The 21,638-nt window shown below is 38.3% G+C and overlaps 1 long non-coding RNA gene across 1 annotated transcript; it reads right to left on the bottom strand.

Annotated features, from left to right (window-relative positions):
• Nucleotides 1–11,836: 11,836 nt before the first annotated feature.
• Nucleotides 11,837–15,696, bottom strand: LOC140002850 (uncharacterized). Its single transcript, XR_011810388.1, has 3 exons — nt 15,642–15,696; nt 12,700–12,871; nt 11,837–12,503 (listed from the first exon to the last, which is right to left on the bottom strand). It is a non-coding gene; the product is annotated as an uncharacterized lncRNA (long non-coding RNA).
• Between the last annotated feature and the right edge of the window lie 5,942 nt (nt 15,697–21,638).

Genomic DNA, 21,638 nt, shown 5'->3' with positions numbered 1-21,638 from the left:
GCAATATTCTCTGTAGGAGACTTTTTTAAGCAATTTTTCAAAAGGAAACTTGAAGCTGGAGGGAGGGCTGGTATTTCTCAGTTTGTTTCTTTGACTTGCTTTTTTATAGTTTTAATCCTGCAACCATCAGGAGAGGTGTGAAGAAAACCTGCAAGGACAAACTTTATTTGAAAATTGGAATGACCCGTTGACAACTCACCTTCCTGCACACAGATTTACTAGCACATGTTACTCGGTGTATTTAGTAGGGCGTTATTTGCAGGACCAGGCAAGTGTCCCCCACTTCACTTTTTTTCTCAGTTTTCACTTCTGCCATTTCTTATTTAGCCATAGTCTCCAAATTAAACCTTCAGCTTTTAAAATATTGTTTGATTCATGACTCCTGCTCTTCATTTCTAGGTCGTTATTCAACTTGTCTCTTTATGAAATGTACTGAAGAACTTGACAATTATGAGTCTGCAGACTGCTGATACATCTCTGTATTACGTTAACCAGTGTCACATCATTTCTTTCTACTTGTAACAGACTGTTTTAAACTAAGATTGAAGCAAGAGTTGTTTTCCATTCTGTGCCACTGCAGTGCCTTCTACGGAAGGACTCATAAACTTTTCTGTGATAATCAAATTACTGCTATTAACAATAATAACACACAAGATATTGACTCTGGAACCCCACTAAATTTCCAGAGACTCTTCCACTAACAAAAGCTTCTTAGAAAAAATGAAGTTTTAAAAATTCTGTCTAAATCAAAAATATATGTGATGACTTCTAAGAAGGTCAGAGTCCCCGTGAAGGAGAAACCATACAACAATGAGGTCCTAAGCTTTTGGAAGAGCTGTGCCAGGTTTCAGAGGCAGATTTTTGGAGTTTACCAGCAAGCTCCAGCTTTTCTCAGGTATGCTTAAACTTATGCATTTCAATCAAGTTTGCAAACAGTAATCCTTATAACATTATAACACTCTCAATCTGTAGGGAGATATAAGAAGGATCTTTAGGACGTTTCTCAATGGGTTCCAATAAGTAAAAATTGAGCATAAAAGCAATAAACTGGTTTTACATCATACTCAATATCACATTCAACACATGAGAAATGGATGACATGCTACGTACACATGATCTCAGTGGAAAATTAAAAGGGTGGGGGGGTGGCAAAAAATGTTCAAATTTACTCAACAAAAGTATAAATAAAAGCTTTAACTCAAAATTCTAAGCATGACTGCCCTTGCGATGCAGCAACAGTATGTGAAATGTGAGCTCCATGTCTGCCAGCACCAAGAGGATTTCAATATCACAAGTCTTAATGATTTCTATTGCCTCATTGTAGAATTCTCTGAAAGAAAACACGGGACTGGATCAATGTAGTCATTGACTGACTCAGTGTATGGATAAGTGATGCACATTAATACAGTCTGCATTCAACTGGAGTGTTCCTCAGAATTACAACTAAAGGTATAACAATGCAACCTCAACCTGACTAATAGTTGAATTGACTTTTCCAGTTCTGTTTTCAAGTAGACGCTGCTAGCTCCATTGCAAGGTAGTGTTGCAAGCCCCCAAGCATCCTCTCCATAAAAAGTGAAGTATCTTTGGATGAAGTTACCCTCTGATACAAACCTTCATAGAATACATCAGCACCGTTTAAAAGTACTTTGCACTTCTAAAGCATCTCTGTAGAGTATACTGATCTATAGGTGCTTTATATATACTTTTAAACCTCACAGGAGATGGTGTGAGATAAGAATCAATATTCTCAGTTTATAGACGAGCAACCAGATTAAACAACATACCAAAGGCTACAGATTTTTGCACCATGTGCTCTTAAACTGGAATCCTTTTCTGTTGCTGGGATGCATATACAATTGTCTCCTAAGCTACAAAATTTATCCTTGTCTCAACTACCAAGAACTTGCCTGTAGCATGTAACTATTCTCCAACTTTCCAACTTGCTTTTTTTTCATTTGTTTGTTTTACTGACCCTCTGTATCACCTCTATAACATGAAAACCCAGACAAACCATCAAGTCCTGCTTTCTGACATAGCAGAGCAAGGGGATTAGAGAATAACAGTTCAGCCTGTAAAAGTAAATTACATATACTGTACATGCCATACTGCATTTTATGTGCTGCAGAAGAGATCTTGTCTGTGCAGCTGAGGGCTGAACAGGGTCCTGGGTGTTACACTGTTTATTTCAATGGAAAAGTGACCAGAAGTAGGAAATCCCTATGACCAATAAAATTAACACTGCAGTTCACTAGTACCCAGAGGCCAATGGCAAGCCATACACTTTGAATTTTTGGGCCATGGATACCTAGCAACAAATAATTCATCATTCCAAGATAACTACCCAAAGTAAACAAATACAAAGTCTCAAACACAGTTTTTAAAAGAAATACAACCTTAAATATCTTCTTCCCAAGTGTTCATCTTGGAGTTAGATTAGTTCAGTGTTTGGTCCACTTTTTTGGCACAGAAAAACAAGCAAAAGCTACTTCTGTGATGGGAATATTTGTAAAGAGAAATGAGGGGAAATGTACAGAGAAACTTTAACCTTTGAGAAAGTTTAACATCCAGAATTTTAGAAAATGAGATTCCAGATTCTGCTTCAGTGTGGTTAAGTTGCACCTTTGGATGTTATTTTGATTGGTTTCAGCAGCAAAACTTCCTTTCTAATGAATGAAGAGAGTAAACCGGTAGCATGGTGTGAAACACAATTATCCACAGTACAGCTGCTAACAAAGTCACTGCTATAGAGCTTCTTGGTATATGTCTTCTATATTGATTGATGATGTCATTTAACAAATAATTAATAGGTAAATGTATCAAAATAATGTCAAGATTTGAATATGAAAAATGTGCTTTTTTTGCTTGCTTTTCCTTTATTGAAACTGATTATTCTAATTTCACTCTTAGAAAATAGATCAATCATGAGAGTCATTTTTGCAGCTTAGGTTATTCAGCATGGACTAGTCCTCAGTTTAAAGCAGAGAGATCATTGTTTTTTGGTTCCATGCCACATGAAGTCTACCAAGCTTAATAAAGAATATAAGGCATAACTGTGACTTCTGTGAAATAAATACAAACTTTCTCCAACTTTCTCCAAAGAGTCACCATGACTCTTTGGGGTAACATGTATGCAGGTACCCTTAGCCAGAGATTTATCCAGTATAGGTGTACTCATGGTATAAACTTCAGTTCCATTGTTCCTTCTAAATAATGATGATAAATAATTTATTGTGCTATCAGATCTCAGCTATGAAAGCTTTTATTTAAAAAATAAAAATAAAATATCTTCTCATACTTCTTCATTTTCTACATGGTATAATTTCAGAAGTTCTCAGTAACCATTTTCCAGTTATTAGCAACTCTCAAACAGGACAAAAGGTTGTCACACACAACAATTGCTGTAAGTACAAGGCTAAGTTAGTTAAAATTATACTGTTAAAATTCAATATCTAACTATTTATACATATATCTGTGTTTTTGCTTCCATGTCTTCCTTCACAGAAAAAAAATCCAAAATACCTGTTAGGTTGCCTAGACAGACGTTAGATATGCTGAAACATTTTTGAAGATTTAAATTATAGCCACCAAAATAAAGTTCATGAATATTTTCATGTCTAGGTGTATCTACAATTTTTCTTTTCCACTGAAAGAATTTCGCTTAACATCATGGGTCAATCAAGTGTTTTAGTCTCAGGAGAAAGTGGAAGAAATCACTTGAAAATGGCTGGAAAAAATCTTAGTTCCAGAAGGAGTTTTGAAAAGGTGGATTCAAGGTCAGCAAAGTGCTAAATGCTGTTCCCGACTCTTGCCAATCCCTTGGTGCTCCCGTTCATACAGCAAGTTGATTAGAACAAGCAGAGCTGACTGCCTTAAAGATGCCTTGTAGCTGGCCACACTGTATCTGTTAGACTTGTAAAAATAAGGTATGTTTTATGGAAAATGAAGGCATATGTCCTTATACATCTTAGAAAAGGAACACATGCTCTGAGTCTTAAAAGGTATAAATGTATAAGATGTGATTTTAGTCATAAAGATACATAAATATATTTTATGAAATCTCTCTCAATTTGCCTGGAAGATCTGAAGAATGGTGCAACTTACATGTCTAATCAAAGTGGCCTTTTCCTGACAAAACAATTTTTCCAAACAGAATTTAACGATAGAGCAAAGGCAGCTTTGAGTTTAGTTAATCCTGTTCTGTTAAGCATGTATACATAAAGCACAATGATCAAAGTAATGAATGTCATAGTATTTTGGAGGTTACTGTCTTATCTAGAGAGCAAATACCGCTATTGACTTGAATCCCAATAAACTGACATTATTATGTGCCAACCAGTCATTTTTATATTAAGAATAAGATAGTACATGTAGAATTGATTATAAAAGCTAAATGCTCTTGGGATCCCCTACACTGAAAATAAGCTCAACAAGCTCACAGTAAAGCTAAACAAACTGTACAAGCTTGTGAAGCTTTGTTTAGGCTGGAGATACCGGGGAAAAAGAATAAAATAAAAAATAAAAAAAATAAAAAAAGAGAAAAGATTTTAAGGTTTGGAAGTAGGTCTTCAAAAAGATCATCTCAATAACTACTGGATTCTTTAGCTAGAAGGAGGTTAATTTTCTTTTTTTTTAAATTTTCTTCCCAGTGTTTTCACTAATTCAATACATCCCAAACCAGTTCAGAACATAGACATCAATAGATGACCTAGCAATTAGCTGACCATATTAGGTTTCTGACTTTACACAAACTTACCTTCTTGTTTAACTTCAAGTACACAATTTTTTGCATCTGTAAATTATCAAAGGTAAAATAATGTATACAAGATTACATGATATGAAAAGTGAAAATTTTAAATTCTTATAACAGTTATATTTTGGGAGAAATCAGTACTTTTTTTAAACATGCATTCATGTACTCACTTTCTAGGCAAAATATATACATACTTTTCAACAATAATTTGAGAATTTCTGCCACCAATCATTTCAGAATTAATTTTTGTAAAGTTTCAAAATGTATTAAGAAAATCTAATATAATATAATCAGCTTTTTACCAAAATTTCACCTGTACACAACAATTTATGATTTAAACAACTGGAATCACTGAGGTTTACCACATGAAAAATATGGTGTTCTATATCAAAAGAATAAATTAACACTACTGTAATTTATAACTACCATTTTGAATTTCATAGAGGTAATTCAGTAAAATTATTTACCTAACTTCATTAACACAAATGTCTGACATACAACAAAGTCAAACCTCAATTTCAAGCCAAAGTTTTTATGTGATTGATAAACCATAAAAATAATACAACAGCACTCTTACCACATTGGATTAAAATTAAAACAGGATGCGGACTGTAAACCAAGTTGGTTTTAGCTAGTTTTTCTGTTTTTTTCAGAATTTCACAAAGAACCTTATTTCATCTCTAACAACAACAAAACAAACAAACAAACAAACAAAAACGTTTTGATACCTACCCCTTTTGCAGTATTAAAAATCACTTCAACAGGACTTCAAAAGTTTGGGGAGTAATTCCATAGGTTTTGTACCTGTGCAAAACTTATCTTTCCATGCTTTCCTTAGAGCTTCTATATTTCTACCAATTTTCTATCTAATAGGATTTCAATGGTTACAAAGTCACTGTAAGATTTTCATTTTTTATGGATTTGTTCTGAAAATAGAAGCCTAATGCATGAATTCCTTGGTGGAATTCCATGACTGCTTATGCAGAAGGCCAGGCTGGATGACCATAATAGTCCCTGTAGGTCTTAACATCTATGAATCAATTAATATATGAATATGATATAATTTAGAGTGTTGTTTTCATGGATTCACTTGAGATTAAATACAAATGGTTAAGCCTTAATTATTTTAACATCTGATATTTGTCAAGCAAATTGCTTCAAAATCAAACCATGACTTTCCATCCTGGTGAAAACATTTAATTACACTAACTACTAGTAAAATTAGTTCAGTCTGGTCTCAAATGCTTTTGGTTAGTGTTAAATACTGACATGCCTATTTATCATCCCTCTGGGTTCTGATGCTCAGTAATGTTTCCCAGTTCCGTCAAGAAAAATGTTGACACACTCACCTGCAGCAGAGGCAACACAACAACATACTTGTGCCTTGTTCAAGCATTTCCAAAGCGCTGAAGTGTAATAAATATGATTATTATGAATACAAGGACATTTCAGAAGAGCTAAAAACATGAATTTTTTGTATAAGCTTAAGAACTTTTTTAAAAGCCCTCCAAACAATAACTCTAAGTCAGTAAAAAGAATCGTCAGTGACAATTCAATTCACATAAAAGGAAGCAATGCTTTTGACACACAACCAATGGAAGGTATTATGATTATTAGTAAATCACCCTTCTGCTGAGGACCTGACAGTTTTTTGATAACATAACTCACATGGAGAAGGTGGTAGGACCAAGAGAACTATATTTTCATGAACTCTTCAATCTGTTTTCCTTGTAGCAGCTGAAAATTTCTCCAGGAAAATTCTTCCATGTTGCAAAGATTTTTTTGGAAATGGGCTGACAGTGAGCCAAGCCAAGAAATAGCAGAATTCTGCAGGGAAACAGAGTGTTGTTTAAAAATGAGACATTTACTAACAGCGGTGTTATGTTATTTATGGTTATTAATATGAGAGTGACCACAATAAACTGAGGTAGCGTTATATTGTTTTCAGTTGTTTGTACTCTACATTTTCTTCATGACAGTGAAAAAGGTTCTCTGGAATTACTCTAGCACTGCATAACTGGGAATAGCACAGTGAAATATAGCAGAAAAAATAACTTTCAGCCAAATAATGTGTTACTTAACACTGTGACAAAAACTGGCTTTTATTACAAGAAGTCCACATATTTAAGTATCACATGTTCTGAATGCATAACTCATTCTTACATTCTGAGTTTCACTCATGCGGGAAGGCAGCCTGCTAAAACCCTGTTTTAAATGCACATTGTGATAAAAAATAATGTCATTGCTTTAATGTGAAGATTTCTACAGGCTCAGGTCCTGCTCAAAAGCCATCACTGCCTGAGTAGCTGGTTCCAGGTCTGGACAAATATTTCTGTGCTGGTAAAGAATCAAATATATCCTATAAAACCACCTCAGATGAACAATATATAGAGAGAGAATTAAACTAATTTATACCTATGTAGAATTGAGAAACATTAAATATGAGCATTTTAAGATTATTAAAAAAAAAAAAAAAAAAAAAAAAGAATGAGATAGTTTAATTAGGATTTTGTAGATCTGTTAAAATGTATAAGGGTAGAGCTCAGGCTGCAAATACAACCTTACCTTGAGAACCTTTCCCTGATAGGATCTCAGCAGAACCTGCTCCTAATAGTGTTTTTTTCTCTGTGTTGTTTCTTTTTTTGATTTGGGTTGGGTTGGGTTGTTTTTTTGTTTGTCTGTTTGCTGTTTTTTGTTTGTTTGCTTGTTTGTTTGTTTTTTCCTAGGACAAGACACACACACTGGTAGAAAGGTGTAGTCAAACACAAAATGCTCTTCAGGCTGGTAGTTCTGATCTCCTTTAATCTCCTTCTCTTGATTAACAGTAAGGGCTTCTGTGAAGGACAATTGACTTGGTGCAATAGGTCATTTTCCGGTCTCAACCTTGACAGTGTAATCAGATACATGGCATGCTTAATAGAGGTCAGTTAATGCAAAGATTAAAATTAACTGGAAGTCAATAAGGGAATAATAAAGGAAAATGATCATCCTGTTGCTCCTACTTTGAAAGAGTAAACCTTACATTGCAGGCCAGTAGTAAAAAAAATTTAGTCACAACTGATCCAATAGGCCTTCATAAGCCCTCCAGCAAACAATTTAATGATTTCAGGTACCCTTTAAACTAAGTGGCCAATCACTGTTAAATCCTTTGGTATTCATTGTAATAACATTGATCATGATGAACTCTTTTGGTATTAATGTGGATGTAATATATACCTTTTTAATTATAGAACAAGAAAATCCAATTACCCCTTTGCCTCATCAAAGTTCTTTGCTAGCTGTGACTATTTAAACATACATTATGAAACATTCAAACTGAAAGAGATTTTTGTGCAAAGCAAGGGCCAGATCCTGCTGGATGCTGACCCCTCTCATCTCACAGGCATTTCGGGAGAAAGCAAGTGTGCCAAGCACCTCTGAGCAGGCATATGGTCCTTTGCAGAATCAGGCCTCAGTAGCACATGGAAGGATACAGAATGTAATGAGCGGCTTTAGGAAGACCCTGATTAAAAGGGCAGAAAGCATTTGTTTATGTAATGGAGTGGAAGCTGTTCTGAATACTTAACACGGTTGGTTGGGACACAATTTATTCTGCAGGAAAGGAGAAAAAAAAAATGATGAGCTGAGCAAACTGATTTTGTTTTATTCCATGTGCCACAGGCTGAATGCTCCAAGTTTTTGACCTGGCTGCAGGAGATGAGTTGTATTCCAGCCCAGGTCTCCCAGCCAAGCACCCAACCTCTGATGGCTCTCGCCCACCGCACCACCAAGCAGCCCATGGGAACAGATCGGTCTTGCTGGCCTTTCCTGAGATCTGCTCAAGCCACTTACCACACCATGTGGGCAGGGATTGTTTACACAAGTAAGACCACTATGATTTCCCCCCAAATCAATAATGAGAAAGAATTATCTAGCAGAAAAAAAAAAAAAAATACATATTCTTCCCAAGAGATTAAAGGCTATTTTCTTATTCAGTTCCTACTTCGGGAAAACTCTGACAAGCTGAGCACAGAGTTAGAGATTTAACTGTCGGGAGGTAAAAGCAAAAGAAAAATAAAGATCTGGAATTAAGCTCTTCTTTTTTGAGTTGATCCTCTGATGTAAATAAAGCTAGCTTCAGAAATATATAATTACACTGTGAATCACACAGGTTCCCTTACACAGTGGGAATCGACCTTTTTGAAGGATGAGCTCGTGTCCAATGATTGATCTTCATTAGTTAATGAAAAACATGGGGGCTTGTTCAAATATATTTAGAGTTGTTTCTTCCTAGTAACTGCCCAATCAAAACTCAACTCAGAGGTTTTATATTTTGCTTGGGTTTTTTTTGTTTGTTTGTTTGTTTTCTGACCATCCCATCATTTCAGTCCCTCAGAAGCAATATTTATCTGTCAGAACAGGTCCAGCAGAACTTCTTGTTTCATAATGTCACCAAGGTAGAGTATGAAATATTGCAGAAATCTGCTGCTAAAATTAACCTGTTTTGTATTTTCTCTTATTTCAGTTCAAAACTACCACAGAATCACACAAACAAGAAAATTGCTTGATGACAGCAGTATATTAATCCAGGCACAGTTGCTCAAAATGGCAAGTTGCAGTGGGGATAGTAAAGTACCCAGCTTGGTAGGTATGCCATTGGACTTGGGATCGAGTGAGTGATGTACTACAGTGTATAAATACACCTAAATATATAACATATACTTAAATATACCCAAACTATATGTGCTTTAATGGGAAAATGACATTGTAATCATGACAGACTGGAATTCATAAGTTATCACTGAAGATTTGTGAGCTAATTGCCTGATTTCTATAGCTCCATTGCAACTAGAACCCATTAATCTCAGAAGTAGGATTCAGAAGGAACAATACCAAATTTTCACAATGCTTTAATGCTATGTGAGGCAGTTAAGGATTAATAAAGATATTTTAAACGTAGAAAATCTTGTTCTTTCTTTAGAAATTACATTCTGAAAATCTTTCCTAAACATTATTTGAATAAAGCCTCATTACTCACAGTCCAGAGAAGTTCATTAGGAGAAGATCACTTTGGAAAGCATTCAACTAACTAGCCTTTCTTCTCAGCAGTGAATTACATTAGCTACTTCCTAGTTATTTAAATCTTGAAATAAAAGATGTAAACGCTACAGTGACATCTTAAGATCATTGGTAAGGCAGGTCTTGCATGCACAAAAATGCCCAGCTGGTCTGGAGATAAAACAGATTGATAATTAGTTGCAAAATGTAACATTTCATCAGGAATATTTTGAATAATCCAATTTATCTTTGTCAGATATGCGGCACATATTTTTTTTCCTTCGGAGGCTCTTTGTTCTTTAACATAATATTATAATTTCAGCCTCCTAATTAAAGCGCCAGTCGGTCGGACCTGCCTTGATGTCACGCGGCGGACCGGGGGCTGGCGGCACGGCGCGCAGATAAGGTGCGTGCCCCGAGCCGCACGCTGCCACGGCGCCTGCTGCCTCCCACCACCCTACGGAGGCTGCAGCCAGTTTGATACGGGGAGATCAAAGCCGGCCGGTTGGAAGGGAGGAGGCCTGGCTCTGCTGGCTGGGCCGCGCGATCGGGGCAGGCGTACAGCAGCTGGGACCGCTGCTTCTTTGCGCTCTCAAAGCAGAAAGCAGCCCGACAGCGCGGGCTCCCACTGCCGCGTGTTTGCTAATTAACTGATGAGATGGCGCCATCCCTCCTGGCTGCCCACGCCACGCATGGAGGTGTGTGTCCCCAGGGATGTCCCAGAACCGGTGGCAGTACCAGCGTTTGGTGTCCCCATTGAACAGGAGAGCACTGCCTGCCTTTGCCTGTGCTGTCTCGTGAGATGCCCACCGCCTTTCAAGGCTCCAACCTTTAGCCCCAGAGCAGCAAAGGATGTTCCGTGAGCACACGTGGCTTTTTAGTGCACCCAGCCAGGAGGCCAGGTTTACTACAGATGTATCAAAGATACAAAAAGGGCCTTGCAGAGGCTCTTGCAGAGCCACCGAGTGCCTGTCGGAAAGCCCTGTCCAGCTCATTCCATGTCCAGATCCACACGTGTCAGAGAACAGCTTGCAATGCCAGAAGGCATTTAGCGAAGCTGTTTTCTCAGAAGTGATACAATACCCAAATATCTCAGCAGCCTAAACAAGGCTGAAAGGTTTCCTGTTGGCTCTTGTAACATACCTGTCAGCTCCTTCTCAGCCTTGCCATTCCAGCACTTACATTTATGCACCATCAGGGGCCAAACGAGCTTTTGTGACCTGCAGCAAGAGCTCACGCCCATCCATGCTGCTGGCTATTGCATGTACAACACATGAAGTAAACTCTGTCTCACATACAAGAGTCTGACTTTTCTAATTTCTATTCATATTTATGAAAATAAAATTAATTTGGGACCTAGATTAAAGTTTCTCGCTTGTTCTTTCCCAAACTACCTTCAAGAGGAGATGGAAGTCATGTAGCCTTATCAGGCTGCACCTCTGATATGATAATGATATCTGTACTGCCCAGAAAGTAGGTCACAGTAATTCTTCATAACAGTTTTTGTAACCTACTCAGGGACTACAAGGCCAGCTATTTTAAAGATAATTCTGAATTCCTTTAATAAGATTTTATTGGATTCAGATAATTGATCCGATTATTGAAACCTGGGGAAAGTGCTATTGACCTGAATATATAAATCAGTAGTTCTGTTTCTTAAATGAATTTAGGTCATTACAAACTTACTACCTCTGCTTAGTATCAGGAAAGGTGCTCACTGCAGGCCTGACAGACACACATCCAGTCCTCATACATGGTCCTGTGCATGAAACATCCAAACTGCTCCAGCAGCTCCTCCCTCTGCATCTCAAGATGGATCAAGGATCTTGAAAGTTAAGTTGAGCTCATCACATTTTCTTTTATCTATAACAATAAGCATCATGGCTTTTGCTTTCTTTATTTTTTTTTTATTATTTTTTTTGTAGGCAGCACCAGCAATGTCTGTACCTCTACAGCTGTTTGTTCTCGTTTCCAGTATTCCATCTAGATCTGACAACTCAGTGCTAGAAAATTCCAGTTTCTTTTCCACTTTACTCTTTGCCTAGTTTCCCTACTCTTATCTATATTTTTCTCTGTAATTTTTAATTTTTTTTTATCCTTTCCATGCTCACTCTGTTCTCATCCATCCTCTCAGAGAAGGAGGACCCAGGAGTCCGTTCCAGTCACACCTCCTCCTCTTGCTCGCTCCTTGCCCCATTACCTGCCCTGCTGCAGGTTGGTTGGGCAAATGCCTGGCCTCAGCTGCTCCACAGCCACTCCCAATCCCCAGCCCAGGGGGGCCACATTGCACAGAATCTTTCTGGCCACGTGTCCTGCCCCACACTGGGGTCTGTCCTTGCTTTTCCCAGCCGTGTGCACTTGCACACACACACTAAAGGCTTTATCTAGGTGTTGTGGAAGGAAAAAATCCCATTTCTTCACTTCTTGCAGTTTATCAAGTCTTGGTGTGGGGTGACCAGTTGCTCTGATTGCCTGGGTATGCCCCACTGGCTGGGCCATTGCTCACCCTATTTCTTTACTTTAATGCAATGCACTTGATTAGATCTCACACACCAGATACAGCAGTGATGGACATGATAGAAATACGCACAGAGACAGAAAGCTGGAGCATCCTCATTCCCACTGGTCATATATAATGTTACTGAAATTATTTGTACAGCCATGCCAGGGACGTGCTGCTATCATCCCGGATCAGTTCCTGATGACTGGCCTTCTGCAGAAGCGGTGGGTTGCATTCACGAGGAGTTGGGGAAAAGAAAAAAAAAAAAAAAAAAGCACAATTTCTTTTCAACAATACTCAATTGTATAGTTGTCAAAATATTTTTTTCCTTGACCTTAATAACCACACTTTTAATTTGACTATGCAGACTAATTTTTCCTTTCACCTGGATTTTGCTTTTTACATGTACCTTTTTCTCTCTTACAAACTCCATGCATCACTTGTGCTACTTCAAGTGTTTTCACAGCTCTTCTGTCCTGAAGCAAAAGGCTTTCTCCAAGTACTATATCAGCCTGTTAGCAGCTCCAAGCCAGTGGCAGTTCTACCCATCTTTCTTTAACCCCTCTGAGTTATCTGAAAAGCTGAAACAATAGGAAAGCTTTGTCTATTTGGGTAAAGACACAAAAAGAGAAAGTATTAACTAGAGAGTTTAAAATAAAGACAACAAGCAAGCCTGGCATTGCATACCATTGCTCTTTAAAGCACTTTCTCAATGCTCTCCAGTGGTTGCCTCCATCCTTCATGTTCAGCTCTATTTTAAGACGCTTCTTGAAGACTACCTGGGATGAGTGGCCAAAGCCATCCTGACTTTGCAACCCTGAAAGCTCTCCAGAGCTTTACTCCAGCCCTCAGTAACCAACCTGTTCAGTTGTGCTTCTCTGTGATTTCTCCTGTGCGGCTGCATTTTATTTTGTTGTTGTGGAATTACATGCTCTAATTGCGTAAATAAACAGTCAGAAACCAGCCCAAACCCCTGGGCGTCCTGAGGGCTTTCCCTTCCCTGCAGACTCACTGTCCATTTCCAGGTTCCCACTATCTTTGCTTTTCTCCTTTTTTCCTGCTTGTACTGCCTAGAGGGGAGAATTTGTCACTGAGCGCAAGCAACTCTCAAACTTCTGAGAAAATCGTAAACAGGCTGCAGTCCCCTATGAAAGTGAGGAAAACAAATTTGTGAAAGGAAAAATCAACCATCTTTAGTTTATTTAGCATTGAAAAGCTAATTGCATTCATCCTCAGAAGCATTAAAAACACCTCAAAGAATTGCAAAACACACAAACTCTTGAGCCGACCTCTGGGACAGTCCCTCTCACCTGTGCTGGGGGTGGATGGAGACAGAGCAGCCCTACAGACTCCATCCCCCCAAAAGTCCCAGGCAGGGGTGCAGGTCCCCACCCCAACCTTCAGGGCAGGGAGCAATGCCCCAGCACAGCCCAAGCAATTTTGTTGTCCTTCCCTGAGAAGCAGAGGCTGGGTTCTTTAATAATATCACTAAAACTATTAGATTTTATTTTTTTTTTTGAATAAGACATTGTTCAGTCAGATGTAAGGAAAGTAACTCCATGAGTAATTTCCTAAAGCTCTTGAAAAAAAAAATTGACTTTGATAGAGTCCTACAGCATTTATTAGGTGCAATTCCTGAAAACATCTAAATAAACATACAGTCAATTCCTAGAGAAATTACTTAGGAAAAAAAAAATAAAATAGAATACAATAAAAAGAAGGAAGAAAAGAACAGAAATGATAATGTTACCTGGGATTTTTGCAAAAATAAATAAATAAATACAAATTTCTACAGTAAGATAAAACCCTCGATTAAATTTTACAGTCTAGTATAAAAAGCACTACATAAAGGTTGTTATTTTCTATTAACTATTGGGTTTTTCTTTAGGGCTCTCGCTAGCTCAGCAGGGTTTTTCTCAGCCCTGATTTAAGACAGCCGGAGCTCAGACCAAACCAGTGAGGAGGATTTTCTTGAAAGTCGAGGGAACTGTCAGGTCAGAAGAAGAGCACGGGCACAGTACGGGCGATCATTTTCCCTTTCCCTATTCCCAGACGGACAGCACAAGGACACGCAGAAGCTGGCCCCAGCTGCAGCAGCTCCCAGAGGAAGATGCTGTTTGCCCAACATTAGGCAATGCAACTTAAAACATGCAATAAAATACAATTAGCATCTCCTGTAAACACCAGCTTCCAACCAGGAGACCGTATGAGGAAAAAACATGCAAACAGGAAGCTAGATGAATAGAAAAGAGAGAAACTGCAGGGGACAGGTGGTGAGCAAATGTGCATGGTCCCCACCTCGGTGGTGCCCTTGCCCCCTTTGGGTTTGGGTTGTGGCCTGGAGCCCATCCCAAGCCTTCAAGCTCCTGAGTGTGAACAATTTTGGGGTAGTATGAATTTACACAATTCCTGTTTTCCTTTCCTTTTCCTTTGTAAAAAAAAAATAAAAAAATGAATAAATAAATATATGTTGTACGTAAAAAATATTGAATGCTTTTAGCACAAGAAATAGTTTTTTGTCTGCTTTATCTGTATGTTATTTTGCTGTAGGCTTCTTAGATATCTACACATCTCTAGTTTTGAAACACAGGTTTTCCTTTCTTTTTGTTGATCCTTTCCAGTAAAATAATTGCAAGTACAGTTAAGTTTGTGTGTAATCAATATCCTCCTGCCAGGTTAAGGGGCTGTGATAACAAGAAGACAGTCCCTCTCCAAAACTAATCACTGACACTTACTATTAATCATTTCTGAAGGTGTTTTGTTTGTTTGTTTTTTCAAACCAAACATGAAGAAGTGTATTGTTTGTACGCACAATCATAAAGTGATCATTTGCGAGAGCTATAGATTATCTGTGTGTAGTATAATCTTTCATCGGAGGTTTGTGTTGGATGGGCCACAACATTTTATATAAATGGTAAATGGTACATAGCTCAGCGACATGCTGAGATGTATGGGTGAGTCTGCAGATTAACAAAGTAAATGTACGAGTAGAGGAAAATACCACTTTTTTACCAAATAGAAGCCATTGTCTTTCCACAGGCTTTGTAAATATGTCATTTCCAATCTGAAAAACACATTTTCAGTAAATTCTCAGAGCACAAATATCAAGAAAACTGTACTAGAAAATCTGTAACATTAGGATGTCTCAGCAGTCCTCTCTTTTTCTCAAAAAAAAAAAAAAAAAAAAATCCTATTTTAATTCATCCATTTAGGAAAAAGGAAAGAATATAACTTATACCAAATGAAGATGACATATATATTGTGATATATCCTAAAATTCAATCATAAATTAATCATAAAGCAAAAGTAAGTTGAAGTCAGCGTGAAAAGGAAAAAGAAATAAAGCCACACCTAAATTGAAGAACTCTTTCTCTCTAGCAACTTCGTCAGCAGCTCTGACTGTCATCAGGGGATAAATCAATTTGCAGCAGCTGCGGACAGCTATTTAAGTGTGAGCCCTGAATAGCTTAATTGGGGAAGTGTGTTAAAAGTTGAAGGCATGGAGTTGCATGTGGTTTGCAGTATCCTTGCAGGTGTGTGTGTGCAATGCACTTGGAAAATGTGGTTCTTTAGAAAATCTCTTTCTCACCATCCTGGCAGTCATGACATGCTTGTCTCTGCTCATCCATGAAATTCCCAGATATTGTTATCTGATTCATGTACCTTTCTCAAATGAGAGGGCAAAATGATGACACAGAGTGGGTTATGGAACTTATTTAAAAGTTAAATTTTAACTTTTAAGCAAAGGTGGGCCTTTGAGGACAGGAGATGAGAGTGCTGGTGGTACTGGGCAGGTCCAGCTCTGCCAACAGACTCCAAAACCTTGGGAAAGGCTCAGGAGATCCTGCAAAGCCCCTGGGAAACACATCCTTCAGTCCTGGCAGCTAATGGAGAATGAGATTATATATCCCATAGCTTTACCTCATCTAATGTAAATATTGCTATCCAAATCTCTAATTGCTCTTTTTTAAACCCCTGACTCTCCATACTTCTGGAAATCTTGTGGCAATGCATCCTACTTCCATGTCCTTTCATCAGCCTGAGACGTACTCCCTGTCACCTCCTTTGGCCGTGCCTGTATTCTTGCATCAGCAGAAAGGGAGAAAAAAGGGTATCCTGGATAATTTTCTGAGTACTACTCATTATTTGATACCTCTTTACCATTTTCATTCTTGTTAGCCACAAAATTCATCTTCCGATCTTGACAGCCTCTCATCATGCACAAACCTAGCCCTGTGTCTAATCATTTCCATCAACTGTCTGTGAACTTTTTATATTTCAGCTGTATCTTTTTTGAAATGGAAATGAATACAGTGTTCAAGGCAAAAGCACATCACCCCTTTATGTAACAGTATTCAAATATTTCAGCACTATTTTCCCTTCTGTATTTGCATACATCCTGTGCTGTGGTTTGCTTTGTATCAGCGGCGATGCGCACAGAAACTGGTTTCGATGAAGGACACACAATGTGATGCCCACCAATTGATTTGGTGGGCAGAAGTCATCTGGTTCTCACTGTTGTCACCAAGAAGTGGGTCAATCTTTTTCTCCATACAGTACTTTTGCCCCTAGGAGGCTAAGAAGAGTACTCTGGGCACTTATCAAGTGTCCTGAGAAGAGTTAAGTTGCTTTACGCATCATCAGCACTTACCTTGATGTCCTCGAGAGACCTGACCATGTTGGGATCACCAGACAGAGCTGAACTGTTCCTCAAATGAAGAACTCAGACCTGCTCCTGACACTCCAGCATCCCAAGGACGGGGCTGTATTGGGCACGGCCAGAAGCTTTTTGCTCTGCTCCCAGCATCAGCCACACAGCATAATGGCCGTGCTTGCTCTGTCTAAATCCATTTGCTTTTGGATGCTTAATAAAGCTACTTTTAAAGCTGCTTCTTTACTCATGAGTGGAAGTGACACAACAGCATTATTTTTCCAAATATTGGAACCTCAATAATATATCGCACTACTCTCTTAGCCACAAAGGTATTTTTTAACTAAAGCAGGGTGTTTTTTATGGGTCAGATGTTGTTGTCCTACTGTACCACAGCTTGTATCCTCCTGATACCACACATGTTTGTTCTCTACTTAATTTTTAATGTATGAATTTGTTTTTATATTAAAATTCAATAAAATTTTAATTATAAAACATAATATATCACACTGAAGTATATATATCTGCAGAGACACACATCTGTGGTTTTACAACAGATGTGTGTATCTCTGCAAATATTTAAGATGCAGATTTCACCATTAAAACAGGCACTTACCCAGTTTGATTACAGCTGAAAATTTCAGGTAGGCCCAGGTTGAATGCCCCTAAACCAGTCCCCGATCTCAGTGGAAGCTGAAAGGTGATAACTAGACACTGGGTGTCACAAGGGACCAGGAGGAAAAGGCATTTGAGTCATGGGAAGCTGAAAGACATGCAGAAACTAACAAGTTTAACTAGTTTTTGCACCAATGTGTATTTATAGATCTGAATGCTTTCTAATTTGTTTGGATTTTAGCCTTTCTAGGTAAGGACATCTTGCAGCCTGACTTTTCTGAATCTTTTATCCACCTAGCATTGAGTGGCAGAGGAGACATGGCTCTGTAGGTATCTCACGTGCTGTATGCACAGCATATTTTGTGTGAGGCGCTCTTTGGTGGGACCTTGTACACTCCACTTCCTTTTCATTTTGTAAACCAGGACTGATTCTACCCCTGCAGAAATGAATGGACATCCATATCTGCCACATCTCCACATGTCGCTTCCTGTGCCACAGATACAAGATCAGAGTCTAAGATACACTTCAGAAGGCGTGTGGGATGAGAGAGAAAGAATTAAAGATAATAAAGAGTGGTCAAAATTTAGGGCTGGGTTCATGCTTATTAAAAATAGTCTTTTGCAAAGTTTTGCAATGATCATGTAGGTATAAATCAAAAGGAGCCCCAGTAGGATAAAAAAGAAAAGTTATGGGAGGAGAATGGGGTCCTATGAAGAGTAGGTATGCAGAATTTTTCAGAGTAAAATGCATCAAAATATTTTTTTGCAGATCAAACCCCAGTGTTCCCAGTTTTACTGGTGCAGTTCTGGTACCGAGGGAGCACTCTAGATTTACACCACCGTAAGTAGGTGCTAAACATGGCTCATGACATGCAGGGAGGTCGCCCTGGAGGTAACCTGAGCTTGCACCATGGCAGCAGCCTTCATGGCAGCAGAGAGAAGCCTCTCATATGGCCCACGCCATGGGTCAACCAAAAGCCATCGAGGATCTGGGGCCTGGCCAGGATGGAGGGGCCACCAAAAGGTCCTCTCGCAGCTCCTTTGTCTCCCTTATCTCACAGCCAACTTTCAGTTTCTCATCTTACACTTTCAAATCAAAATGTGGAATATTTAAATCCTCATCTGAATAATAAATATAAATAAATCCCCATAAATCATCCAGAGGAGCCTCCTACAGCATACATCTTGCTTTGCAGTGCCTCTTAAATTGGCATCTTACACGTTGTTGCACCAAGCATTACCAGCATTTTCTTTAAAGACAGATAAAATTCAGTTCTTGAAATGCAGCATATTTTCCTATTCATTGCCCACATCATAAGGCTGACCCACATAATTTTAAGCGAGAAGCTGAAATCTTAACCAAATTCCACAGAGATTACATGTGATATTGTTTTAACTGTTTGCTGAACTCTTTCTGTTATTATTTGTTCTTTATTTTGGTGAAATAAAGTGAATAAATAATCGCGTTTCACCTGGGAGTATGAAATTCTAACAATGAGTTTTTAGCAATGAAACCATTTTTTTGGGAGGGATAAGGGAGAAATCTGAGTCTGCGAGCAAGGTCTGCAGGTTGTCTACATGTTTAAAATATTAATCAGTTGGCAACCTTTCTCCTCTGGAACAAAAAAAAAAAAAAAAAAAAAAAAAAAGAGAGAGAGGGAGAGAAAAAAAAAGACATATTATGTAGAGCCAATAACACTCACAACTTGAGAAACTGTAAGATGATCATTTCCTCAGAAAAATCCATCACCAGTTTAACTCCTAAAACAGAGTTAGTTCTCAGGATTGCTTTTTTTAAACAAATGAAATAGCTGTTAGTTTTCTTAAAAGTATGAAATGGCTGATGCTAACGATGAGTTTCTGTCATAATTGCAGCAAGCTGTCATCAACAAGAAATTTCAGCTAAGACCCTGCTTTGGCAGAACTCCTGGGAAGTACAGCACAAGAGTAAAATCTTCCATGTCAAACTTCTGCAGATGATGCAGATTTATGCTGTCTATGAGACTCCAATATTATGTGCTGTCGTTCACCTTTTTCTTTCTTTAAAAAAAAAAAAAAATGCTATTATTAATAATCTCCTTGGCATTTACCGCTCTGTGATTTCCTTTTTAAAATGATGACTGAATCTGAAGTTTTTAACACCATAAATAAACTAAAACCTTTGTGCTTCAACAATGTCAATCCTGTTTCTGTGGAGCTTTCCCTTTTTTCTTCCCTTTTGCTTCTTTCAGAGAAAACCTAAGCACACTGTCTTCTTAGACTTTCAAATATGACACACAGATCTATTTTTAAGCATCTATTTTCAGATGCAGAAATAAACTCTTTCCTTGTTCATGTCTTTTTTTTTTTTTTTTCAAATATTATGGGAAATATGCCTGATGTGACGTTCCCTTCATTCTCAGCACTCTCAGACAACTTATTCACTGCTCATGCTGGAGACAGTGGGAGCTCCAAACGTGCAAGCACAACACGCCAAGCCCAAAGTTCAGTCTTGCTCTGCCATCAGGAACTGCAGGGAGCAAACTGGGCTTTGGCACAACACTCAATCCTTTGAAAATCAGTGTAATATAGGTGCCTCTGTTTTGTAAGCCATCATTTTTATATTTCTTTTGCTTATAAGAATGAAAACCGGACCCTCAAAACCCTTTGTAATTCAGCCTAGCAGCCATGAAATACAAATATTTCCATAATCCAAGTAAGAATTAAAAGTCAAATTACTTTATGGATTTATTTATATTTGTACACCAGGGACATCATCAAAACAGACCTCAAGAGCTGAAAAACAATTTTTTTCTTAAGCACAGTTTTTCTCCTTCAGTGTTAGGTTAACAGGTTCAACTTTGTGATATTGCAAGCCAAGAGGGGAAAAGCAACTCAGTGAATTTAATGAATCCGATACTCGTGGTACAAGGCATCTAAACATGTGTGAAAGAAGTGTGAACATGTTACAACAGCGTTTTAGTGCAAATGTTCTCAGACTCATCTGCACAAGTGTGTTGTTGAGATTTGCATGCGGCTGCACCATGCCCTCGGTTCAGCACAAGCAGAGGGTGATGCACCCAAACGAGCTCCATCCCTGTGCCACAGGGACTGAGGAGTCCGGATGTGTTCCCCTTCCCTGCTGCATATTTACCACGCAATTTTAATCATGGCTTTGTGGTGAGTTTGCTTCTTTTTTTTTTTCAATAGCTCGCCTTTCACATTTGGGGGAATCTACTCTTTTTACCAGTTGAAATTTGGGATTATGTTAAAAAAAAAAAAAAAAAGAAAGAAAAAGTGACCTTTTGATGCAGCCTACAAAGTACTCCCACTAAACAGGCAATAAGTGAATCTAATAGACACCCCAACCCACGCCAAGTCCCATAAAATCAGGGTGTGAAGCATAAGGGAGAGAGGGATTCATATTAATAATTCATTCCAAGCAACCCCCTGGAGCAGTTTTACTATGATATGCTATGCAGAATGCTTCAACACACTAATTAATATTTTCAAAGTGTTCCACGAGCCCCTTTTAAAAGCACTTTTGCCATTCATTGAGCATTCTGCATTTTCTAAAGGAAAGATGAGTTTTGCCCCCCAAACCAACTGATGAGCTGCCCTCTTCAGCCGAGACTTTCGGAACGGAGGAAAGCACTGCGAAGGCAAACACACCAAACATTTTACATTCACTGGATTAATAGCCTGTGCATCTTTGCTCTTCAAATCCAAAATTAACTGGAATAAATTACGCTCCCTTTGCAATACATGTAACCAAAAACGCAGGTGACCTCAAGAGATATCTCGTAATTGCAGTGAAGAGTCCCTGCCGCATTCCCCTTCCTAACTAATACAGAAATAAAAGCACTCTAAATAACTTGATATTGATACAGCACTAACTTCTTCTAATGCACAGTATCTTTTTTTTTTTTTTTTTTTTTTTTTTGGTTTGTTTGTTTGTTCTGGTTTTGTGTTTGTTTGTTTTTTGTTTTGTTTTGTTTTCAATACGTTAGAGCATATCTGCTATTTATTCCCAAACAGCACAACTCCTTACTCCTATTAACAAGAAAATATAGCAGGAATTATTCTATGATGAAAACGTGGAG

The sequence above is a fragment of the Anas platyrhynchos genome, chromosome 6 (genome assembly GCF_047663525.1).
Source record: "Anas platyrhynchos isolate ZD024472 breed Pekin duck chromosome 6, IASCAAS_PekinDuck_T2T, whole genome shotgun sequence".
NCBI lineage: Eukaryota > Metazoa > Chordata > Aves > Anseriformes > Anatidae > Anas > Anas platyrhynchos.
Note: the sequence above shows the minus strand (reverse complement) of the source record. Positions and strands in the feature narration are given on the sequence as shown.